Source organism: Ceratotherium simum, chromosome X (assembly GCF_057802395.1).
Source record: "Ceratotherium simum simum isolate JZ-2026a chromosome X, ASM5780239v1, whole genome shotgun sequence".
NCBI classification, from domain to species: domain Eukaryota; kingdom Metazoa; phylum Chordata; class Mammalia; order Perissodactyla; family Rhinocerotidae; genus Ceratotherium; species Ceratotherium simum.
Window position 1 is genome coordinate 127,396,890 of NC_141940.1, and position 27,754 is coordinate 127,424,643.

Consider the following 27,754-nt stretch of genomic DNA (forward strand, 5'->3'; position numbering starts at 1 on the left):
TTCCACTTCTGTTAATATATGCCAAAGCACTGAAAAGAGAGACTTAAAAAGATGTTTGCACTCCTATGTTCACAGCAGCACTATTCATAGCACCCAAAAGATGGAAACAACCCATGTGTCCAACAATGGGTGAATGGATAAAAAAAATGTGGCCCATCCATACAATGGAATATTATTCAGTCTTAAAAATGAAGGAAGTTCTGACACATGCTCCAATATGGATGAGCCTTGAGGACGTTATGCTGTGTGAAATAAGCCAGTCACAAAAGGACAACTCTTCAATGATTCCATTTATATGAGGTCCCTCGAGGAGTCAAATACATAGAGACAGAAAGCAGAATGATGGGTGCCAGGGGCTGAGGGAGGGGGAAATGGGGAGTTAGTGATTAATGGGGACAGAGTTTTGATCTGGGAAAATGAAAAGAATTCCGGAGATGGATGGTGGTGAGGGTTGCACAGCATTGTGAATGTACTCAATACCACTGAACTATACACTTAGGTGGTTAAAATGGTAAATTTTGTGTCGTGTATATTTTCCCACAATAAAAAAGAATACCTTGTACAAAATAAAACACAACGGATGTATGGCGAATTTCTTTTTTACCAAACAATTATTATCATTGTATCTAGGTATCTGTTGTGTCTGTTAAAGATATTTATTAAAATGGAAGGAAAAATTCATTTCTACTCAGATACACTGCAAGCCAGGTCCCTACGGGTCCCTGATGAGCAGAGTTTAAGTGACATTTTCATATATTTCCTCTCATTAGCCCAGATCCCTGTGAACATATTACAGAACTAATTGGCTGCCTTACATCTCCTATCCTAGCCACATGGCACTTACAAAAACTGTAGCCTCTAAGACTCAGTGTCAGTCTGCAATTGGTCCATGATACCATCCTTCTCTCTTGTCACCCACTGAAAAGCATCCTTTAAAATTCATTGAACACAATGGCTCTTTTTTCTTCTTACCTGACACCTCTTAGCCAGCTCCAGGTCACATCCACCCACAGACCACAGCAAACCTTAGCATTTAAGAAAGCCCTAGACTAAACTATTTATTAAAAAAATCCCTTATCTCAGTTTTAATTGATTAATCTGACTGGGGCACTTTTGAGATTACGTAGAAAAAGTAATATTAGTATTTTACCAAGTGTCATCAAATCTTCCCTGAAGGCTTATCATAGTCTCAAAGCTCTGTTAGACACTTGCCCCTTACAGTAATCCCAGGAAGAACATTGATCACCCTCATTTTGGAAGGTGCAGCTTTGTTATGGCAGCTAGACCAAACTAACACAGCGGCCATCATTCGTGGTCCAGTAGGGATTCCACCCCACAGCTGTGCTTTGTGTAGAGCAAGAGGGCACGGTCCACGCATGGACGTGGAGCAGACAGGCTCAGGCTCCTACTGGACAAGCGGGGTCCACTTCTCAGTCCCATGGTGATAGATCTCCAGAGATACTTGTCAGATTTGGGCGATGGTCCAGGATGATGTTTCCCAGGCTGGTTCTGGGTGTGGCATCCATCCGTGTGTGGGTGGGTGAATGGAGGGTAGAGAAGAAGAGGAAGCATCTTGTGGGGTCTCCCTGAAGCCCCTCAGGTGGCCTGGGCTCTCCATTAAGCCTCCCTAAGAACCCAATGCCTTGTGTGCGAGGGAGCGATTTGTGCCTACCATAGCAGACTTTCTGGTCCCACTGACATGTAGTTACTACGTACCGGGAGGAAATATTTACCGCGATTAAACTTTTAATAACACTTCATTAAGGTTATCCCCCCTGAAGCAACTTGGCTCCCGAAGACCTGGCTGTTATGATAACCGCGGTGTCTCTTTACGGGTGAAGAAGAATTCAACTAGGCTTCGATTCGCACATTCCTGCCTTTTTCTCCTCCCGGATTAAAAACACTCTGAAAGAGAAACCTTTCTCTAAGAACTGGATGTGTCGAAATGCATGTGCAGTCATTTATTGCAAACGGAGTCCAAACACTGAATTTTCCTCATTCCCTCCTAGTTTTTGTAGCTTTTGGCTTGACTTTAGCCTCCCCCCCCGTTTTTCCTTTTAGTTCTGAGCGCATTTCCAAAAAATACACGCAGAAAATAATTTAAGAAATTTCCCCTCCTAACGTATTTTCATAATTTAAGGTGTCAGTGCCATCATTTTAAATTTATATACTTGCACAAAGAAAAATATATCCTCTCACAGGCACACGAAGACATACTTATGGTCCAGTAATAAAGTAGACCCGTCCCAAATGCCAGAGAAATGAAGAAAACAGATTCTTCTCTCTCTGGTAACTTAGAAATGCGTTAGCTTATTTTTACGCCTTCTTTGAGCCAACCTACAATGACAATATGGAAGAGGTATTCAAGTTGGGTAACCAGATCTAATGTTTCTGAAGTTTGTAAAACTCACGCATGGTACCACAAAGCTGTCTTTGATCTGAACCCCAGGGAATCTCTCCCTTCACCTCTCTCAACTCTTCCCTTTTGTGGTCACACGGAGATTGGTCATCATTCCACTGCACTACTTCTGAAATAGTGGCTTTGAGAGCTCCCGTCTCTAACCACCACTCCGGGTCACTTTCTCTAGCATCCTCCTCACATCCCTTCCAGGCACCAATACGTTGACCAATCTGCCTTTATTTCCACCACTTATGTTCCATGTCATGGTTGAGAACCACAAGCACTGCCTTCAAACATCCTTCACTCAGTGATCCCTTCAACGTCAATCCTGCTTAAATCTTGTCCGCCAATTCACCTGAGCTGGGTGTGGCTGGAGAAGAACCTCACCATCATGCCCATTTCTCTGAGGTATCCTTTTGTGCCAGTATATATCTTTTCCCACTTTCTAAAATCATTATTTTCCATCTTCTCCCCTCTTCCTTAAAACCCCAATATGCCTTCCCCAGTCTAAGCTAATGACCTTAAACCTTATAAAGAACATAAATTCTATCAGCTAAGATCTACATCTCCTTCCTTCCATCAAATCCACCAGTCCACCTGTAGCGCCCGCTCCCTTCTCTCTAACTCCTCGAGTTCAAACGGAAGAAGCGTCCGAGCTTCTTAGCTCTGAAGCTCCTATGTTCATCTCCTACCCCAGCAACCCAAGTTAATTCCCACACTCCTGAAGGGCTGGTCCACTGTCCGTGGCACATCTTCTCAGTCACGTCCAACTCCAGGCGAAGATGGTCTCCAGTTCCTATGCATGCAGGCAATATCCCACCTCCAGTGGCTCCTCCCACAGCTGTTCTGTCTCAGAAACTCTGGCAAAGCTCAGAGTTTTGGAGGAGGTGGCGGTGGTGAATAGCATCTGGATTATCCTCAGCCAACAGGGATGGGTTTCGGGCATAGATGTCCCATCCTTGGGGGGACAATCCTGATATTCATTCTACCAGGCTGCTGAGAGAGTCCCCAGTGGGACTGAAGCCCAGCTGCACCATGGTTACCATCCCTTTCCTCCTGTCTCTCTCACACCAGATTCTTGGGACAACCTCCCAAATAAACTACTTCACCCAGGTCCCTGGCTCAGGCTCTATTTTTGATGGAACCAAAACTTAAGACGCCCACCTCCACAGGAAACGCCTGCTTTTCCACCACAGAGAACAAAAAACCTCATCGTTCCTCTGAAAGTAAGAAAAGGCTCATCTCAAAGCAGAAAGGCTGGGAAAATCTTTTTTTGAGGCTTAGGACTCGGAGCTGAACACCATTCAACCTTTCTTTGTCATTTCTTGCCCCAAGTCCCAGACCCCGATAATCACTTTTCTACTCTCTGCTTCTGTGAGTTTGACTGTTGGTTTTTTTTTTTTTTTTTTTTCAGATTCTACATATAAGTGAGATCACACAGTGTTTGTCTTTCTCTGTCTGACTTATTTCACTTAGCATAATGCCCTCAAGGTCCATCTATGTTGTTCAAATGGCAGAATTTCCTTCTTTCTTATGACTGAGTAGTGTTCCATTGTATATATACAGCACATCTTCTTTATCTATTCATCTATCAATGGACACATAGGTTGTCTCCATGTCTTGGCTACTGTGAATAATGCTGCAGTGAACGTGGGGGTGCAGATATCTCTTTGACATAGTGATTTAATTTTCTTCGGATATATACCCAGAAGTGAGATTGCTGGACTGTATGATAATTATATTTTTACTTTTTTGAGGAATCTTTGTACTGTTTTCCATAGTGGCTACACCAACCTACATTCCCACCAGCAGTGTATGAGGGTTCCCTTTTCTCCATATCCTCGCCTACACTTTTATCTTTTTGATAAAAGCCCTTCTGACATGTGTGAGGTGGTATCTCACTGTGGTTTTGATTTGTGTTTCCCTGATAGTTAATGACGTTGAGCACATTTTCAAGTACCCACTGGCCATTTGTATGCCGTCTTTAGAAAAACATCGAATCAGGTCCTCTGCTCATTTTTTAATCAGATTGTTTGCTTTTTTGCTATTGAGTTGTGTGAGTTCATCTCATCTTCCTTGATAGCATTAGTTTTAAAAACAAAATGTGCAATAGTTTGCAAATGACCTGTTATTAGGTCATTGAAAGACATACCATGAATGCAAAGAGTGGCCAAGACTAGAGCACTCACGACTAATGTTTCTAGCCCAGCCTATCTGGGAATTCTGATGGGGAATCAGAACAATCTTGGTGAAAGTGCTGTGGCAGAGTAATCGATCCTAAATTAACGACTTAACCAGATCCTGAGAACCTGTTTAAAATTGGCCAGCCACCTAGATGCTATATCTTTATTATCATACTGAAAATGGAATTAGTTAGCAATGGTATGTACTCAAAACATACTTACAGCTCTTTTCCTTGAATATTGAATTAGTGGCAGACATTTGGCTTAAATTTCTGTTCAAAAAAACGGATTATCTTCTGAAATGTGGCTGGAGTGAAAGGCACAGATGCAGACAGCCCACACAATAATTAGTTGAACAGTCAGAGAACTGGTTTTCCAGATTTCTTAACCTGCTCGACAGGACTCCAAGAAATAGAGAAAGTCCATATGCATTTTCATTCTTAAGGGATGTTATCCTTTGGAAAAGTATTACTCAAAAGTGGAGGAAGCAGAATTACTCTCTTCTGGAAAACAGGTGTATCTAATGTTATAATTTTTTCATGAATTGTCTATCTTTCATGGCTGTTCTTCCTATTCTAAGAATTTATGGAGAGCTGAAATGACTTTTACTTCAAGGTCATAAAATATAAGACAAAAAGAGAAACCGGTCTGTAACAGTTTACAAACATTTGCACACAAGCTTGTAAAGAGAGTCGCTTTTGGCAAGTGTTAATTGTTGACCATCTTAAATCAAGATATTGTGGAGGGCTGAGTTATACTCAATGGTGAACCATGGTGGGATCTGCCAATCTAAAAAGGAAAACAGTAACTAGAGAGGTTCCCTATGTCCCAAGGTTCTCTATATTTCCACCAGTGTGTGTGTGTGTGCATATGTGCATGTGTGTGCGTGTGTGTCTGTGCATCTGAGTTCTACGTCAGGGAAATGAATGGGGAAAGGACAATAATGTCTATGATGAAGAAGCTTGTTGTGGATTGAACTGTGTCACTGTTCCCCCCCAAATCCATATGTTGAAGTTGTTGGGGAAGAGGGAGAATCCCCCTCCACACTTTCCCGTAAGTTTCTTATGACTGGCCAAATAATTAAAAGACAGGCTAGCAGGAGAAAATAATACCAAGTTTAATAACATGTATACATGGGAGAAACCATGGAAACTGAGTTTCTCAACAAAATGGCAGAGATTCTCATCTTAAATACTATCTTCAGCTAAAGACAAAGGAGGATGCTGGGGAGGGGGGTTTGGGATTTCAGAGGGGAAGAAGACAATTCACATGGAGAGGGAAATGTAAATGTTTGTCAGACAATTCTTTGCAGGGCCACCTATAGAGAATGTGGCTGGAGAGACAGGAATTATAGTAATCAAGAGTATGTAGATTGAAGTCCTCTTCTTCCTTCCTGATAAGAGTTTACACAGATAAGGCCATCCCCCCCTCTTCCCACCACACAGAGGGAGACACCCTTACAAATGCAAATATTTGGTAAACAGAACTTTGAAAAGAATGGGCTCAGCCAGGACCCTGCCAGTCTGTCCATACCCAGAGTTAAATTTCTTTAGGCAGTTTGGAGGACGTCAAATGTCCGTGACAGAAAATAATCAAGGTAAAAAGACATATTTCAGGGTGGCCAAATTTTTATCTCCCACAAAGTCCTAACCCCCAGGACTTCATTATGAGACTGTATTTGGAGATGGGTCTTTAAACAGGTAATGAAGGTAAAATGAGGTCATTAGGTTGGATCCTAATCCAATATGACTGGTGTTCTTATAAGAAGAGGAGACGAGGGCACAGACACACACAGAGGGAGACCATGTAAGGACACAGGGAGAAGATGGTGTCTACATGCCAAGGAGAGAGGCCTCAGGAGGAACCAGCCCTGCCCACACCTGGATCTCAGATTCCAGCCTCCAGAAGTGTGAGAAAATAAATATTTGTTATTTAAACCATCCAGTTTGTGGTCTTCTGTTATGGCAACCTTAGCAAAGTAATGCCAAGCTCTAAATGGCTGTTATGATGCAAAATACTGATGACAATGATGATAAAGATCTTGCAATTAATCAGGGAACCTGGAGGATGAGTACTATGAATATTCTTTACTGTTTCGGCTTCCTGATATTATTGGCATGCAGATTTAGGCAAAGTACATTTTCTTTAGCATTTTAACTCTATGTTTTATAGGAGGCATAGTTTCAAAAAGAGAATGAAGAGGACAGTGACCACGAATGCATGAAAAGGAGGAAAAAGCTAATGGAAGAAAGGATGTAAGTGAAGAGTACCTATTGTTAAATTCAATTATTAACATTGAGTTAGTTTCCTAGGACTACATTATTTATATGGAATGTAGAAAAGCAAAAACATATTTGCCAAGATGAAATGCCAATTTACTGACAGCACATTGAAAAAATGAATGAGAGATCACTTTTAAAGATAAGACTTTATACCGTACCACCTTCCACTCATACTTTGAGAAATTCTATTTATGAAAGTTGAAAGTTTGAAGATCATTTTAACCACCACAATCTATTTGTCCTATCTGGGATTACTTTTCACTGGAGAAAGAGAAGAGAAGGAAATATGAATTGCATACACAGTAAATAATTCCGTGAGGTTATTTCAAATCTCACCAAATTGATGCGTACATTGTAATCTTGGTGCTTTATGTGTATTGATCTGTTGATTTGAAGTTGGATATTCAACTTTATAAGCCATGCGAAGACTTAAATTGGAAAATATAAAGAGCCAATGACGCACATGTGAAATTTGGCATTGATTGATAAATGAAACTTTGTTATAAGAACAATATTCTCTGCTTAGTATCCTATAAAAAAGGCTAATTTGAGTCTCTGGTATATTTTTAAAACTCCATTCACTCTTGTCCATGCTGCAAATCTTACACTTAAATGTTTATATAACAAATTTCTATGAAAAGAGAAATATGCAGTAAAGATACATGGTTAGAACAGGGAATTAAAGGCAGAATTTGACAGGTTAGTGATTTACTTCACTCAAAACAGCTCAGGAAATGGAAACATACAAATATTATCCACACACACCTACACACATATGTGTTTATGTATATGTTTATATGTACTTGTGTATATATGTTATCGAGATAAATTAAATGGGTTATATAAATACATATACAGAATAAAGGTTATACACTAGATCATTACCCAATTTTTACACATAAACGTCAGGTTGAATCAAGTAAAAAGAACATTTTTCTACATTGTTGAGTATAAATAAAATATTTAAAAATAAACAAAGCAGATAAATTTTAGTTAATTTAAATAAAAAATCTCTCTCCCGAAAGATGAGCTTGTATGAGAAATGTATGAGAAACATAAATTTATCTCGTAGGTTTTTGTATCCACTTGGGTTTACTCCTGCACCCTCTGAACCCACAGCTACAAGGTATCTGTTGGCCATAGAATTACTCTCTGGGTCTTGCTGGTATAGCAGTGGATTACCTTTAAAAACTCCATTTCTGTGAGTCTTTCCTTGAGTTCAAGGAAAGTCTGTTACCTTTCTTTTTTTTTTTCAGCTTAGCCATATCAGAAATTTTTGTGAAGGGTCCCAACACCTTATTATTTGTTTCTGTCAACTTCAGGGTAGTATTTGATCGCGCATGCCTGGTATTCCTATACCCTACATGCTTGCAACTTTTGGGAGAGAGAAAGTTCATTTCTATAATTTAATAAGAAATTCTGTCTAATCATTCTGCATTTACAGTCCATTGAAAGGCCAATACATGGTAAATTTATTATTATACTTCTTCCCAGGAAAGCCCTACATACTGTTATGTATTGTCTCTGTGTGTCTGTGTTGATATCACTGGCATTTTTTAAATATTAAGAGCTCACATGCCGTGGTGCAGGGCTGCGTACAGAATAGTCAGTGTGATTGCTTCCCACTACACTCACATTATTTAGCAAAATATGAACAAATGGTACACTGTGAAATGTTGAGGAATCAAATAGCTGCCAATTGAGTACCATCCGAATGAGAGCATTTCAATCCATTCATCAGCAGATTTAACTGTGCCTTAGACATTTGATTCCGAGCATTCTCAGTCATGACCACTTCGATAAGCTTCAGAAATCATTTCAGGGTCTGGCCCCGTGGCACAGCTGTTAAGTGTGCATGCTCCACTGCTGGCGGCCAGGGTTCGGATCCTGGGCACAGCCCGATGCACCACTTGTCAGGCCATGCTGTGGTGGCGTCCCATATAAAGTGGAGGAAGGTGGGCACGGATGTTGGCCCAGGGCCAGTCTTCCTCAGCAAAAAAGAGGAGGATTGGCAGATGTTAGCTCAGGGCTGATCTTCCTCACACACACACACACACAAAAATCATTTCAAAGCAAGGATGCTATCTCTGCTAACTTTCAACAATGTACAGTCCCAAGAGGAGAAACAATTAACACCTCTGAAATAGGAATCATTCAAGATCTCCTCTACCTCCTACCTACCCACCCAGCCGTTCTGCCCTCCACAAGACACAGAAACATTGCAAGGCACTTGAAGTAAAAAGGAAACATTCATTTTATAGATCAGAAAGCAGGGATTTAAAATGAATTAGGAGTACGCTCACTTTGGGGCAAGAAGAGCCCACATTGAAGCCTAGATGTGTTCGGTCCTAGGCTCAGACAGCTAACCGTTCAGCAATACTGACTTGCCAAGTCTGCACACAGTTTGGGAAGTATATGGGCATGTGTAGTTACTATGGCAATGAGCCAAATTTCCTTCTGCACTTCTTTATAGTTAGAAGAAAATCATGATAAGTTAAAAAAAAAATCCATAGTGCCCATTGTGCAAATTAAAATCACTTGATAGTCGGGGAGAGATTTTTTCATGTTTCCTGGAGTTGATTTAGTGGAAATATCCTTGATGACGTTCTGACATAAATACATGATGTGTTTCAAAAGTTCCTTGTTTTCATGATCCCAATATAAACCTCTGTCACAGAGCAGAAGCAATATTGGGAAGGCTTTTTGGTAAGAAAGCAGCATATTGAACTCTAAAATTATATCTCTCTTAAATTTCAAATATTTTTTAATGGTCTGAGTTGACCAGGGGGTAACATCTAGGATATATAGAAGAACTAAATGACTAAATGTCCCTCAGGCAATCCTTCAGGAGTAATGAAGTTTACCTGGGATTCCGGGTAAAGATTGAAGGGTGAAAACTTCAAAGTTGACATCCCTTGCAGAATCCCAGAGTCCAGATGCTGAGAACAAGCAAGGAATCACAAGTCAGGGTTGTACCTTCTCATGAAAGCAGACTTCCAGCAAATTTGTTTATCTAATGGATGTCACCCCAACCTTGTACGGAAGGGGGCTGGAACGTGTCTCTGGATGGGACAAAATCTTCCCCAGAAAATAATTCTGGATGGACACCAATGTGCATATGGTTGTTGAAGCCTTAGGAATGGGAATATTGGCAAACACTGATTTTTCTGGATTGATTGACTTATTTATTTACATTTTTTCACTCACTTATTACTGGTTTAATTTATTTTTGGGCACCACGTGCTAATCTTCTGCTTTGCCCAAGGGGCTGTCAACAAAACCTCACAACTACAAACGCTGAAAATGAAAAACAAACAAACAAAACTTGTCCTGCCTTGAAAGCAAGTTCAGTGTTCCAAAATGGTTGATTTGAACGGTTTCATGTCTGGGTGAAAAAAAAAATCCCTCTTCGACAAAGATACAACAACTTGGCTTCTTCCCATCTTGCCCACAGGATTGGAATAAATATTCCTGCAAGAATCGGCATGCAGCTTTGATGTTAACTGTTGGCAGAAATTTTTGTTGAAAATTAGTGATATAAAGTCTAACAGGCTGCTTAGTTTTTTTTTTTTTTTCAGAGTTTTATACTTTTATTTATGTTTTAATAGTTTTTAACATTGTGAAATTTTGGGTTGTACATTTTTGTTTGTCCATCACCACATATATGACTCCCTTTACCCCTTGTGCCCACCCCCACCCCCACTGCCCCTGGTAACCACAGTCCAGTTTTCTCTGTCCATGTGTTGGTTTATATTCCACATATGAGTGAGATCATACAGTGTTTGTCTTTCTCTTTCTGGCTTATTTCGCTTAACATAATATGCTCCAGGCCCATCCATGTTGTTGCAAATGGGACGATTTTGTCCTTTTTTATGGCTGAGTAGTATTCCATTGTATATATATACCACATTTTCTTAATCCAATCGTCAGTTGAGGGACACTTAGGTTGCTTGCACTTCTTGGCTATGGTGAATAATGCTGCAATGAACATAGGGGTGCATAAGCCTCTTTGGATTGTTGATTACAGGTTCGTTGGATAGATTCCCAGTAGTGGGATGGCTGGGTCATAGGGCAACTCTATTTTTAATTCTTTGAGGAATCTCCATACTGTTTTCCATAGAGGCTGCACCAGTTTGCATTCCCACCAGCTGTGTATGAGGGTTACAGGCTGCTTAGTTTTTATATATACTAACTTTGTTTTCTTGTGTTGTGAAAATCAAATCAACCATATACACAGATATACAGATATATAATGCAGAAAATGGATATACATTATACATACCTACATACACACACACATACATATACACATATGTACTGTAAATCTCTTCTTGGCTCTGTTTTTGCCTAGAACTAATTAGAAGCTTGGTGAGGCCAATTTAACGTGTAACAACAACATTCTGCACCTTCCAATAAAGTGACTTTTACCCAATTTGAAGAACCAGTTAGAAGATTTGAGATGAGTTTTAGGTCACTGGGGTGTTTGCTGTCCACCTCAGGGTTAGGGGGCTGACCTCAGGGGATGAGGGCTGCCCAAGGTGAATTCAAAGTGACCCTTGTCCCCTGACGTCTCCCCTAAGCCACCAAACCAGCCTGGGGCTCTCAACTGTCCCCCAAGGGGTCTCCTTCACCTTCCCTCCATCTGTTTATCAGGATCCAAATGGCCCTATGCTCCTAATTGCCTGGAGACCTTAGTCCTGGGGATGACAGCCAAACTCAATATGTGAAGTACTTGCCAGTCTTTGTAGTGTACATACTCTGATCACAGCTGATTGCAAGCCATCTGTGACTTAACAACCCGCAGGCTCCAGCAACCAGCCTCATGCAAACAGAACTTCAGCTGGTCCCTCTTGTCTGTTATTCTGCAGACTAGATAGTCCCAACCTCAGCTGCATATGAGCAACATCTGAGGAGTTTTTCCGAAATCCTAATGCCCAATATGCACCCCACATCAATTTACTAGAACATCTGGGGTGTGCCTTGGGTATCAGTATCTTTAAAGATTTCCCAATGATTCCAATGTGTGATACAGTTCAGAAACCCCTGTTCCAAGTATTAAGCCCGTTAATTAACTAAAAGATTTTAAAAAATGCCTGCTTGCTGCCTACTCTGACGCGTCTGAATTTTCGGTATTACACTGGAGGCTCTCACCCTGAGATCTTTGTAAAACCTATTCCCCCGTGCCCCTGGGAGCATCAAGAATGTAATCTAGCACAATATTGCATACTAAAGGTACCTATATATGTAGGGACCAAAATTAAATCTGTTATTTCATATTGATTCATATACTAGCTTCATGGGAATTTTTAAAAATCTATTTTTTTTAAATTAAAAAGATAATTAGTGGTGGATACATGCCGTTGTACATTTGTCCAAACCTATAGAATGTACGACATAAAGAGTGAACCTTAATGTCAACTACGGACTTTGAGTGATGATGTGTCAATTGCAGGTTCATCAATTGCAACAAATGTACCATCTGATGGGGATTGTTGATAATGGGGGAGGCTGTACATGTGGGTAATGGGCAAGGGGTATATGGGAACTCTCTGTTCCTTCCTCTCAGTTTTGCTGTGAACCAAGAACTGCTGTAAAAAAAAAATGAAGTCTTAAACAAAAAGCTAACTTGTCTCATGCAAATTGAACATTTTTCTCTATTTGTAATGACCTGAGCTTTTCAATTACTTTTTTCAAAGCTTGAGTCTTCTGAATCAGCTGAGTTAGACCCCAGGCACTGAGTTCTCAACTTGCCTTGTACTTCCCTGGGTGAATCGTCCACCTGTCTCTCTATTCTGGCTCCTTTCAACACAGAGCTCCTTGGGATTGCAGACGGTATCATTAATGCCTACCAGATAAAGCAAGGATTTGCAGTCTGGTGGACTTCAATTCTTGAGCAATTATTTTTATTAAATATCTTTGGACTTTGTTGGGCTTCAGACAGGATTCCGTGAGATCCTCTATGCCAAAGACTTGGCCCAAGGTATGTGTACAAATTATCCTCATCTCTGTGTTTCCTGGGGTTTGAGATGGTGCTCATTGTTGAATGCAATGAGCCTATTCTCATGCCATGGAGTTATATCCAAACCAAATACAGAGGACACACATTTCTAATGTTGATGGAATTCCATATGCAAGTATACATACACAAACCACCCTCTTTTTCACCTACTGTCTTACCAGAGTCTCTAAAACACTGCCTTTGCAGCAATTGGGAAAATAAAACAGTCGTAATGCATCACTTAGAGATATATCCAGAAGGCAATGGTTAATCAAAGTATTTTTCTTTCCAAATTAATTATTTAACCTAAGGGAAGAAAGAATGCTAGTTAGTATTCATTTATTGCCTCATTCCCTACTAGGCATCTTGAACTGAGTCCTTGTTCCTTGAGAAAACAGATCAGAACATGCTTCACAGCCTGAGATCATAAACCAGATAAAGCAGTTACCAGGATTAATATGAGTTGAGACAAGAAATGCATCGAGAAGAGTCCTTATCCTCAGAATTCCAATGTTTAGAAGTGAAACAAACATAAAGAGTAAAACATCATTACGTTAAATTTGTTCCCATGAGCTAAATAAGGAACATCTTTAGACATTTGTGTGAACCATGCTATGTGAGCTGCCCAAGGATGTTTTTTAAAATCAGCAGGAGGAGCCAGAACTATGGCTCCTGGGGGATAGAGTTTCCTGTTTAACTTCCTCGTCCAAGACAGGCTTCCTGGTAGCTAAGTCTTTAAATAGCTTGGTAGTACAGTATCCATATCCATTTGTTTATGTGTATTTGTTGCTAGATGCCAGGCACAGAGCTGGTGATGGGGATTGAGGAGTCAACACAACCAGACAACCGTGCTCATGGAAGTCACCGTCTAGTGGAGGCAGAGAGTAATAAAAAAAAAATCAGACAAATAGCTGTATAATTACAGACTGCGGTAGGTGCTAGGATGGAAATGAACGTGATGCTAAAAGAATGTATAACATAGTGAGTGGGTTGATCCAGGAGGTCAGAGATGGATCGACTATGTTTTAGGGTGTTACTGGGAAACACAGTATGTCCAGAGGATCTCCAGAAGATAGAGGTGGAAGTGGGGGAAGCCAGTGTGACTAGAGGGCATCTGGAAAGGGGAGAGAGGTGAGAAATGAAACCAGGGATGGAGGGAAGGACCAGAGCATAGAGTCCTGTGGACCATGTCAAGGACATCATTCAATGTAAGAACAATGGCAAGCAGTCAAAAGGTTGAAGAAGGCAGGGCTTCCTCGAGTAGAGCGGAATTCTGGAAAGGTCACTGTGGCTGCAGGGCAGAGAATATGGATGGGAGTGGGCCCACAGGGTGGCCTCCTAGGAAGCAGATAAAGTGTCCAGGTGAGAGATGATGGCAGTTTCCACTAGACTGATGGTGACGGAGATGGAGACATGCAGAGAAATGAGAGCCATCCATGAGGGTTGGCGATGGATCGGACAAGGAGGAATGAAGTCTTCTAAGTTTCAGGCTTGTGGAACTGGACCTCCAAGGCTGGAACGCATGTTTGTTTTTTGGTCTTGATGAGTTTAACGACCTCTAAGGTATTGGAGATGAAATGTTGGAGATGAAATGAAATATAGGGGTCTGGAATGTCTAGACAAGATCTGGGCTGGAAACACAAGTTTGGAATGACAAGTCTAGAGATGGTGATGGAAACCAAGGACATCCAATGATAAAACTTAGAAAGGTGAGTAGTATAAGAGGAAATAGCCTAGGAGACACCCTTGAGGAGCTCCAACACAACTGCTCAGTGAAGATGGTGAAGGTCTAAATGCATTCTTTGGGTTAAGTGATGTTAACTGAATTGTCATGAGCTCATCGAGAGTTATGGGGGAGGATGGTCAGGGTCAACTTCAGATCGTGTCTGAGGATGAAGGGGGTAGAGAAATAGGACTTTGAGTATCAACAACTCCAAGAATATTGTTCACTATACTTACTTAGCCATGCTTCTACGTCATTGCATATCATCTACTTATGATATGCTATACCTCTCACACCACTAGAAATAAACTCTTTCCTATTATTTCTCTTACCAGTACACAGGGTTTCAATTCAGCAGTAAATTGTGAATTACATTTTGCTGACAGAAGCACAATCTGCGTGTCTCTTATCTCCCCTGAGGTATTTTTCTTTAAAGCCTGGAACTGAAATCATTAATATGCAAAGACAGATATCTTCCATTGCATGGCATGACCAACTTGAAAAGGCAGCCTGTTTTTTTGAAAGTTCCAAGAAGCCACCAAGTCAATGAAAAGCAGAACACCATTCCTAAAAATATGTATTTACACTTTCAGTAAAGAAGTATGATATGTTCCAGAAGAAGTCTGGAAAGTCAAAAAAAAAAAAAAAAACTCGGTTCAGTGGGAAGCAGTTTTGTTTCCCTGGATGGAACTGCCCGGCTCAGCAAATTCTCTGCACGTCGGCTGAACTGCGAATATGATTTCCACTCCTAGCCTGCTGACGAGGCTGGACCGCCTTGAAGGACCTCTTGTCCAGATGGTTCGGGCCATCCACCCTGTGGTCAGTGTGTGGTCAGCAGACAGTCCTCTTGGGAGGAAAAGACACAGACAGCGTGGTCTCGGAGGGGAGGGTGAAGAGTTGGCACCCATCATCTGCCAAGGAAATCCCAGAGAAGGAGGTGAGACGCTCTTGTTTCATGAAAGACCTCAGGGAGGATGAGATTTTTGCATCGTGATCTCTTGGTGTCTCAGAGGCCTCAGGAAATGTTGCGGGCGAGAATCTGGCTGCGGCTGGAGGGAGCAAGTTTCTGGAGAGGAAACTGGCCTCCCACGCGGTGGATAAAGCACGGAAGGGAGAGATTCAGAAGCTCCGGGGATGGGCAGAGGAAACTTGAGAACTCTGGCAGCAGGAACAGAAAAGCTGTAGTCAAAGTCACTGTGTGGTTCCTCCCTGCCTTTCTCTCTCTTCCCACTCATGCTTCCTCTGCCCTGAAGCCTCTTCTTTCCCTCTCTTCCCTTCCTCTCCCTGCTTTCCACCTCCCCTGCTCTCTCCTCCCACACTCTGTGCACATCTTCCTTCTCTCTCCTTCCATTCCCCACTCACACAGAATGACTTTGCATTCAGCCAACTGACAACTCATTCTGGTTTATCCCTTTATCTCTTCCAGGGCACATTTCCTTTAAATACAAACCTGCAAACTGAGGATTCTTTCCTGGTGAAATTTCAACATGTGACAGTTGATCGGAGAGAGTGTGGTGAGCTGGAGAAACTTTCTGGGTGACATAACTGAGCCAGGAAGGCAGTCCCCAAATTCCCCCAGACCTAGGGCTGGCTCCCTGTGATGCTGATGCATATCGGACAGATTTTTACGTTAAGTGCATACATACGCTTCTGCAGGTCAATAAAGGGTTATGAAGATTAAATGATGAATCCATACAAAGCAAAACCATTGCTCAGGGAGCTTAACTGTGTGAGTAACTGATCTTAGTGCTTTAAGATGTGGCTCTGCACTCCAACTTTTATGTTTTTATTAGTTTCCAAGGGCTGCCATAACACAGCAACTCCAATTTCATCTTCTACTAACCACAGACTGGGGGCCTAAAACAACAGACATGTATTTTCTCACAGTTCTGGAGGCTGGAAGTCCAAGATCCAGGTGTGGGGAGGGCTGGTTCCTCCTGAGGCCTCTCTCCTTGGCGTGTAGACGCCATCTTCTCACTGTGTCCTCACATGGTCGTGCCTCTGTGCCTGTCTGTGTCCTCATCTCCTCTTCTTACAAGGACCTCAGTCCTATTGGATTAAGGCTCACTCAAATCACCTCGTTTTACCTTAATCACCTCTTTAAAGACCCATCTCCAAAGGATAGGTAAATAGGAGCCAGTCAAGGACAAAACCTTTGTTTGGAAGGTGTGGGGTTTGGACAACCCATTCCCAATGAGTTACCCTTTTACGGCACAGCTTCCCACAAGAGATCCCACAAGAGATGCAGGTCTGGTTGGAAGGTGGAATGCAACCTGGAACCATTCACCAGCTAGGTCAGGACTTTGCTGCCTTGCCCCTTCATGTCCTTCACCCCAACTCTGGAAGGGGTGATAACGAGCAGCCAGCAGCTGAAGAATGAAGAGAGCATCAACCCTGCGACATGGTTTCCCCAAGTCAGCAAAGCATCAATCACAGACCATGGTGGCCAGAGGGGAATTCTGAAGTGTTGTTAATAGTGCACGTAGGACACTTTTACTTTTTCCAAATTGAGACTGTATTTTGTGACGTGAGATGATTGTTGGACCATCTGTTACTTAAGAAAGAAAAAATCCAGGCGACCCACTGAGTTTTTAAATAGCAACAGGGAAAGTTTTCTTTACTTAAATAAATTGAAAAGAACTAGCAGAAGACAAAAATGGAGTTGCCTTTTACCCCATTGTTATAGGCTGAATTGTGTCCTCCAAATTCTCATGTTGAAGTCCTAACCCCCAGGACCTCAGAATGTGACTGTACTTGGAGATGGATCTTTAAAGAGGTGATGAAGGTTAAATGAAGTCATGAGGGTGGGTTCTGATCCAATAGGACTGGTGTCCTTATGAGAAGAGGAGATGAGGACACAGACACGCACAGAGGGAAGACCATGCGAGGACACAGGGAGAAGACGGCCTCTACACGCCAAGGAGAGAGGCCTCAGGAGGAACCAGCCCTGCCCACACCTGGATCTCAGACTTCCAGCCTCCAGGACTGTGAGACCATAAATGTCTGTTGTTTAAGCCGCACCATCTGTGGCCCTTTACTATGGCAGCCACAGGACACTAATGCACCCATGCAATGGTCATACCTGTACACATCATCTCCATATTTGAGCAGGAGGTTGTACCTCTTCCCAGGTCTTTACAATGTTGATGAAAACCATGACAGCTCACATCAACGTATTTGTTTCATATTTTTTTCCACTTTCAGCTTAGATTCATTATCTTTAAATCATGTAAAAGTTAACTTTAAAACAAAGATGGCTTATAGAGTTTTGAAAGTTGGGCACAGAGAGTTCATGGCAACGAACTCAGACTTCTAGAAATTAATGTACTTTGTGCATCTCCCTTCCCATTAGCAACAAAGGCTGCCATTCATAAGTAATCTGTAAGAAATAGTCATTGAACCAATTCTTAGTAATATCAACTGTCCGGTCACAGAAAGGATTCAAGAGTAAATTAGAAAAATTGAACAGGAAATGTGACTCTCTTGGTTAGGGCTATAGAAACTCATAAGTCCTGAGCCCTTTTGAAATACAAGAAAACTCAACATGAAAATGGTGGTATTTTTAGAGCAACCAATAAAGTGCAAATTCAATTGAGTTCAAGCCATGCCTAAGTTTACATTTCTGTCAAATACATCCAACCACCCATATATGAGGAAGTGCTTATTAGGGTGAATAGGACAAAACCCACACAAAAAACTCAAAGCTTGAGGAGGTATGCCGTTTTAGATTGCAAATGAAATTTCACGGCAATGGAATAACGTTCCCTGCCTCAAAAGAAGCCCTTCTAAGTCAGCTCACTGTGTGGACTGGAGGTGAGATGCGGTGAGCGTGATCTGGAGCCTTACGTTTGCAATTGGCATCCCTTCAAAGACTCCACACTTGGGTCTAATCAGCAATTATCTCCACGTCTAGACAGTGAGGTAGGCCTGGCCAGCGATCAGGCTTGCTCATGCAGATAGAGTGGGCTGGCGTAGTCCACCAGAGGTCTTTGACGACAAAACCAAGAGACAGCTCTGGTGTACAACCAGGGACATGACTTCCGTTCCATGAACTGGCTCTCTGAATTCCAACAGATGCATTGGACACATTTGACGATGAAACTGCTACACATCTTTTACCTAAAATGCTGCTGGCTGATATCATTTCTGGCAAGAGCAATGGATTATAACAAATCATGATTTCCTAGTCTTCACGTTGCTGGTAATTTTCTTTTTTGCATGTGAAATTCTCCAATTCCCTGGGGGACACGTTCACAGCCCAGTGGCCCTACCTCCTTCTACACATGGATCTTAAATTATCTCATGGCTTCAGCATCTTGTCAGGAGATAGTGTGTCTGGAATACTAAGAAGTAAAATGAAGAGCTAATTGTCCAATTGGTGAGAAATGATGAGAAACAGGGCAATGAACCCATTTCTCCATTGTACAGAAACGAAAGTATATAAAGTCATCACGATAATATCAATGAATGCTCCCTGTGTGCTAGAGCCTCTGCTAATTGCTTCACAGACTTTATCTTTCTGAAACCAGTGAGTCGGGACTATTATGATTATCCATCTGGGAGCTGGAGTCTGAACTCAGGATTTGGCTTGGTCTCTGAGACTTAACCACCGGTCTACACAACAGAGCATTTCAGGGCTCAGCATAATCATTATATGTGGGCTTTTATTTTTTCTTCTTTTCACATCAGGATCTTGGAGTTCTTTCAAGATATAAATAAATGGCGCTTTTTTGTATGAAACAGAAACTTTTTGCTAGAAATTTTTTTTTGTTTTTTTTCTATTTAATCTCTCTCCAAGTAGGAGAATCTAACTGAAGAAAAACGGTGATTCCATTCAAGTAGGGAGAGCTTATTATGGGTGAATATGCACTAAAAACTGTTGTGACTTTGTTCCATCACAAACCAGGAGTGGGGCTGGAAGAGGAACCGACTCTTAGACCCCCTCAATTTTGAATCGATGATATCTCTCGTGGTACTTTCATTGGTGGTTTCTAGAAGGTGCCGGGATAGTCCTTAGTGTAAATTTCCTCAACAAGAGAATCTGTGCAAATCTGCTTCTCATGTTCTCCTGAAGCCCTAGTAGCTGTGAAAAAGAAATTGTTTGTTTCTAGAACTACAGAGCTCTGGACGGCCCTGTATGTTCCCTGTGCTGCTCAGTTGCAAAGAGACGACGCAGGCTGAAGCTCTATGCCCTCTTCTCTTTATCCCTGGCTGTCTTACCTTTCTTGAGTGGTGAGAAATTGTCCATCTCTCTGAGCTGCCCTCACGAGGAAGAAGTGTTCAGACTGATTTCCCGGCTTGCTGATGATAGGATTTCAGACAGCATTGGCTCCCATGGCTCTTCAGGAACTTTGTTTTGGAAAAAACACAAAACATATTTGGCACTGATAATAGTGTCTTTCAGATGAAGTTGAGTGGGCGTGTCAAGGAACGCATATGGCGGGGGAAGGAATGGATGGCGTCGTCCCAATGAACATCATGACTCTGTAGGGGTGTCTCTTGTGTAGACTGGAGGCCAGTGCAGCCTGATCGAATGCTTCTGTTGTCACCTTCTGTCTGTCTGTCTTCTCTCCTCCCCCACAATCCTTATTACCACCTGCCTCACCATCATATTGCCTCCTCCTCCTTTCTTCAAGGATGAAGAATGCCCTCTTCCCACTTGGCACCAAAGGAGGAATGGAAAGACTACATTTGTGATGGAATTTCCTCCACTCGAATTTGTAGCCCTTCAGTCATTAGTTTCTGATGTTTTTTTTTTTTTTAAATCGATCAAAGATCTTCAGATCAAGGATGCTGGGATGGTGAAGAATCAGGTATGAAAACCTCGGAGTCAGGGAAGCAGGCTGCGGTTTCCATCATTCCACTCTGCTGTTATGCGAACTTGGCCAAGCCCGAAGAGCACTAGATCTTCTTCTCCATTCTCCTCTTCTGGAAAACGCAGGCGTCTGCGTAAATCTGGATTTTTCGAACCCAACTGCATATTAACATTACCTGGAGAGTTTAAGAACCAATCCAGTGCTGGATTCTGCTCCTGGAGATTCTGACTTAATGAGTCTGCTACTCCGAGTGTGGTCCACAGATCCGCATCATCGGCATTACCTGGGAGCTGTTGCAAATGCAGAATTTTGCCTCCCCACCCCCTCCAAATCTGCTGAGCCAAAATCTGCATCACAACAAGATCGTCCCTGGGTGATTCATATGAACATTAAAGCTTTAGAAGTACTGGTCTAGGAGGATTGCTCAGATCCTTGTATTATGGGCTTTTCTTCTTACAAAGCACTGCAGATGATACCATATACACCGAAATTAGAAAGTACCAATTTTATATTAAGAAGCTCTGAGCAAGCAGTCCATCTATGAAACGCATTCACAGAACGCTGTTCGCGTGCCTAGATATTACGTCTACACTTTTAATTTCTGTTTTAGATCTCTTTAATAGATGCTTGCTCTCATCACCCTTTAATTTAATGCTGGATAAAGGACGAGGCAGAAAGGAACCTTAAATCTCTTTCAAAGTAAACAGTATTGAGAAAGAGTTCTTCTATGGTTCATCATTTTTTTTTTTTCTTTTTGCTGACCGAAAGCTAAACCCCAAAACAGCATCTACTGCAATTCCAGGGCACCATGTGGAATCTTAGAAACAAATTATATGTTAACAATTTGCAACCGCAAATTCCCACATGATCAGTAATTGAGAGAGTACGCACAGCTTACAAAGAATAAAGGAAAAAAAAAAGGAGACATTCTTTCGCCTAAGGCTTTATTTTTTAATTTGGAAATTGGCTTCCTTTTTGCATTTGTCTTCCAAGATGTGGAGCAATTTAGGGTATGGCCACTTGTCATCTGCTTCATTCAATTAAAAACGTTTTTGATCCTAATATATTTTTCACCACGACTTTTTCCTTCTTTTAATCTACCTGCTTAGTGACAGTTAAAATATACATTTGCTCTAAGTGGCTGCAATTTTCAAGGTCTTTGTCAAAATTATATAAGTAGTTGCAATTGCTTGGCTCTATTGAGTTAAAAAATAAATTCTTTAGGCACTGACATGCTACAGATCACGGATCAGCCTCCTTTCCATTAATCTGTCTTCTGCTTGTGATGAATATTCAGCATTTGCATTATCCAGTTAAAATGTGTTATGTTTTGCATTTATGGTGTATCCTATTATAGTAAAATCATTGCAGATTATTTTTTTCCAGGCTGTGTTCTCTGTAAAAACAGTTTAAATAAAAATTTCTAAAAATGACATTTTTTTCCCTTTTGGATCTAGTTGAATTAAAGATCCAAAAGATTCCTTGGGTCTTTAAGCGTCAAGTAAAGACATTCAAGTCTTTTGAACTGATGCCACTTTTATTTTCCAAATGCTAGTCATGTAATAGTTCGCAAATGCAAAGAACATACTTTAAAAACATCCAGAAGCACGAGGCTGAAAATGATCAAACGAGGATAGGATGAATACTTTAGTATCACATATGGAGATGCATTTTTAAAATACATTCAGTCTGTATTGCTACTTTCAAAGAAAAGTCGCTATTTCCTCTGGGTTCAATGCTTTGTCTTTGCCTGTTAGCATCCTGACCTGGAGAAGGAAGAAGAAAGAGCAGATGAACAAGACTAGGCAACCAGGTGTGACTTTGCGTGGTTATTAGAGCAATGCCCAAACTGGTGGGATTTGAGGTAAACAGGGAAGTTCTTGCATCACAAGAAATCAATATAATAGTAATAATAATTCTATTGAGGCTAAAGAGTCAGATACTCGGTCTAATATCAACTCACTTATCTTTTACTTCTCAAAATGCAATGGCCAATGGTAGAGTTGTCACATGCAACAAACAGGGTGTCCAGCGAAAGGTGAGTTTCTGATTAACAACCGATAATTTTTTAGTCTAAGTATGACCCACAAAATATGTTGGATATTGTTATACTTAAAAAAATATTGTTCATCAGAAAATCAAATTGAACTGAAGTCTTGTTCATGGGGGCAATGCTACCATGAATATAGGGAACTCTGCATCTTCAATACCTCAGAAAGCAGGGGAGTCCAGGATTGTGCCCCCCTGGGAGGAGGCCGGGGCAGCCATCTGGAGGCATAGAGCTCCAGGAACGAGGCACTCCTGTTGGGATCAATTGTCGTGAAGAAGGAACAAGGCATTCTGGGAAACTCTGCCCAGTCCATCACTTGGCCCTGAGCCAACCTTGCTGCTGGTACCATCTCAATAGATCAGAGTACCTTCTCCCCTCACTAAAGAAACAGTGGCTGTAGAATGAGCAGATGCTAACGTCTGTTTGTTTCATGGCACCTAAGAACAAACACATATTGGTGAGTTTATTTCTGGATGTCAAAACCCTTCCTCGCCCTAACCACTCGGCACTCACGATGTCATTCAAGGCAGGTTATCTTTTCCTTCTGTCATCTGGTCTTGCCTCACCAACCCATGTTCTTCACACTCTTGGCTATTTAGTAAAATAAAGCGAAGAGAAAAGATGGCTTCTATTCTTGTGAACACTCTGGGCTTGGTTTGGCTTCTCTATACCTACGCCATCTCTTCCCTCCTCCTTTCTCTCACAGATCTATGACAATACCAACGTCATGTAGGTCCTAGCTGGTTTTAAGTGGAGATTTGGATAAATCAATGCATGAGGATTTAGTATGAAATGGGGTCACCCCTGCCCCGTTGTAGAGAATCCCTGTTTCTCATGGAGCCCAGCATTCCGACCGGGAGAAACTTCTCTCTCTCTCATGCATTGTGTGCAGTATTTGGTCAGCACGTGGCATTGTATTTTATTATTATTAATTGATAAATTATAAATTGATAAATATTTGTTTGTTAATTGATAAATAATAAATTAATTTATTATTAATGGATATCTATCTATCTGTTATCCATCTGTTTATCATCTATCTATCCATCTGTCTATCATCTATATCTATCTATCTATCTATCTATCTATCTATCTATGACCTATGTATCTATCTATCATGTATTATCTATCTATCTACCTATCTATCTATCTATCTATGTATCTTTCTATCTGTCTATCTATCTATCTATCTGTCTATCATCTATTATCTGTCTATCTATCAGCCATCCATCCATCTATGTACTTATCTATCAATCTATCATCTATCTATCATTTACCCATCAATCTGTCTATCTACCTATCTATCAATCTACCTACATATCTATCCACATAGACTGTCATGGGAATATCCACCCTACTAGATTCCAAGCTCCTTGAGACAATATTCATCTTCCTATTTATAGGGCACACATATTACTCTCCCCCAACAAAAACACCCACACAGTCCAAAACTGTCCACATATTCTGACTACTTTATTATCCAATTTTACTTTTCACATAAGCTGGTTCAAACCCTCTGTCTAGTTCAGGCAGGTGGGCCCAATATTCCTACTTCCTGTCATGTCTAAACTCAGTGCTAAGATTTCAGTTTTAGTCTAGCATTCTTGACTACAGGAATCATCACATTTATTTTTCTTCTTACTTTTTTCAACTTAAGAAATGCTCACCCCGGGATATCTTGGCCTAAGCTCCTCTGAAGCAGGATTTGTGAGCAGAAACTTTATTTGCCGAGTGGTTCCAGGTCAAAGTGGGGAAGGATTGCGAGGTGGAACCGGGAAGAAAGTAAAAGGCAAATGAGATCGTGTTGTGAAATTGGTCTTTGGTGCAGAAGACGGGACCTTCAGAAGGGTGGCCTTGAGAGATGTGCTTCAGAACTGTCCACCCAAGGGGAGGAAGCGTTAGTCGTTTCTCTAGCGGCTTGTAAATCCCACGAGGCATCATGTCCCCTGCACTTCTAGGTCTTGCTTGCCTACCCACAAAAAGAGAGGAATCCACAGAGAAGCACTGTGGCTGGAAGATAAGGTATGGCCCACACACCTGAGACTGGACTGTCAGGGGACACCCTGGGGAAAGTGGCTGAAGTTTCTGGGAACTGGCCATTGCAGCAGTAACTGGGATAAGAGATGAACCTGGGAGGATTTGATTGAAGCCCAGAAGGTGTCCTATAACAGAAGGGGCTTGTCAAGCAAATAAAGTGGAAGTCGGAATATAAAAACATTTTCATCTTCAGATATTAACTTTATGTCTCAATTTGGCTGGGCCACAGTACCCAGATATTTGATCAAACACTAGTCAAAATGTCATTGTGAAAGTAATTTTTGGATGAGATTAACATTTATATCAGTACGCTTTGAGTAAAGCAGATCATCCTCCATAACGTGGGTGGGACTTGTCCAATCAGTTGAAGGCCTTAAGAGAAAAAAGACAGAAGACTCCAAAGGAAGACGAAATTTTGCAGCAGAGGACCTTTGACCTTGAGCCTCACTATCACCTCTTTCCTGGGTCTCCAGCGTGCTGGTCTACCCTACAAGTTTTGGGCTTGCCAAGCCTCCACAATCGTGTGAACAAATTTCTTAAAAAATAAATCCCTCTCTGTCACTCTGTCTCTCTCTCTCTCATATATATATATACACACACACACACACACATATATACACACAAACACGCTCACACGCACACATCCTGTTGATTCTGTTTCTCTGGAGAACCCTAATATATTAGGCAATGAATATAATGCACATTAGTCGAGTAAATTCAGTCTTCGTTGCACTGAAACTCTTACAAATCTGGGGAAATGACACATTTCACAATTGTTGAACATACTAAATATGAAGTGGACATTAGCATCTGTTTTATAACCTCCTACAAACAGAGAGTAGGAATGGAAAAACTCAAGCCAGTTGTTGAGCTCTGAGAATCTGCCTTGTGCAAGCCTATGGGAAACTTCACACCCTCAGAGCTCAATAAAATCAGGACCATTAACCAAATGGCATGTGCCATCAGAACTGCTCCAAGTGGAGGGTAATTTGTAGTTGTAGTGATCTCTTTGTTGTTAGTCAACATATAAATCTTGCCTTGTCCTTTGAAGAGCAGGAGAGGGATGATGCAAGAGAAAAGAGAATTACACAAGATAATAAAATGCAACTGCAAATAGGATGTTATGGAATACAGATTACGAATGAAGAATAGAAAACCAGGGTGATGGAATAGATCAAAAATGAACCCACGAGGATGAACATAGATGGTAATGTACGTGTGCTTTCTGACAGTCTAAATAGAGAAGGAACATAGTCAGACACCAATTTCAATGCTTAAGAAAAGGAAATGTGACTATGTTTAAGAGGAAGCAAATCTTTTCCTCCTACTGGATTCCAGAACGGACCACTTTCTTGGGATGTTATATATGGCAGAGAGATGCATAAAGTGAACACGGCCCTTTCACAGATTCCAGTGGCTGATCCAGTCACCAATTTCACACAGGTATTTATCAGCACATCCTTCAATGTGCCTTCATGTGCAGCTGCTGGCAGCTCATGAAACCACAACGACGGAGGCATGGCAGTAATCAAATTATCTCCCAACTTTGGAAAGTGCTGATGCTGCAGCTACGTCGGAGGATAGGATCTGGAGCATGCAGAATCAGGGACAGATTATACAGAGACTGTCTTCCAAAAATAACACTTCTACTGGATGATAAAAGAGCTTCAAGGCAGAGAGCACAATGCTAGAAGCTCTGGGGAGAACTGGATGAAAGTGAATTATGTACTTTAGAAGCTGATCTGCTGCTCCTGGTGTTGAAAGTCTCATGAAATCTGGGGTACCCAGACAGGATTCTTGCCTGAATGAGAGACTAGGATAAAGATCAGAGATCCCCATAGGCAAATAAAGAGGGAAGCCAGCCACCACATTGGAGCTTCCCAATGGAGAACTCCACATGCAAGAAATGGAGGGATGCCTTTAGACAATAGCCAGTGAGGAACTGAATCCCGCCAACAGCTGTGTGAGTAAGGATGCTCCCCCAAGCCTCGAGATGAATGCAACCCCCACCAACACCTTGATTGCAACCTCCTGAGACCCTTAGCTGTAAGACCTGACTAAGCTGTGTCAACTTGTTCTCAGATCCCTATCCCACAGAAACTATGAGACGTGTGTTGCTTTAAGCCACTCAGTTTTGGGGTAATTTGTTACACAGCATTAGCTAACAAGGTTATGAATCGCCAACAAGGGTAATACATCCAACATTTCTAAAGTGTATTTGATCGTAGAATCCATGTTGAATGGACCATGTTGTGAGGATAGGGTGCTGTGGGGTAGTGGGACCCATGGGGAAATGCTGCCCCAGAATGCAGATAAGGTCATTGCATTGTGGGAAAAAAAAAGCACATAAGTAATGAGAACCCTAGAGCACCATTAATTATAAAAAAGGTAATAATGATTATTGCTGTTATTATTATTGTTTTAAATGCTACAGAAGATCTACTCTTTGGCAATCTATCAAACAACAGTTGTCCACCACGTCAAACCCTCTTAAATCCTCTTATGCCTCCAGCCACTGCTGTTTTACCAGCTTCCCAAGAATCCAGCCTGGCTGCAGTCACTCAGCTGTCATGGAAATCTTTCCAGCTCTCTGGAATGCACATTTAGAAGGGAGGGGGAGCCATCCTGGACCAATGGGAGTTGCAGAGAGATGGATAAATAACCTCCTCTTTCATCTTCTGGGAACAGAATCTTGAGATTATTTAAAATCCTCGTAAACTCTGCAAGGCCAGATTCAGTTGCCAGCATTGGTGGCTAATCCACTAACGTGTCCTCAAATTGGCCTTCCCTCCTTCTACTTTATCCCCTCTTCCTGAATTCTTGTTCCTGGCTCTCCATTCCCAAATAAATGACTTGCACAGAAGCCTTGGCCTCAGTCTCCACTGTGAGCGATCCTCTGAGGATATGGTACCTACAAAATAAATTCTTGGGTGGCTAAGAGAATCAAATGAATGCACGGAGTTCTTTGAAATGAATCAATTGCATTTTTCTAACATCTGCAAAATACCATAATTTCATTTTAAAAATAATTATAACACTGATCTTTCCGGCAATTCAGTTCTTAATTAGTCCCAGATGAAAGTGACTGAAAGAAAAGAGTGTGTCGATGTATCCTAGTTAAGTGTTTGAATTTGGGGACGAAAGAAAAATATCTTAGAAACCAGGCAGAAAAGTACCTCCCCACCCACACACACACGGTGTATCAACCTGACAAGAAATTAATATCTATAATATGCAAAGAATGCCTATTAGAACAAAAAGGAA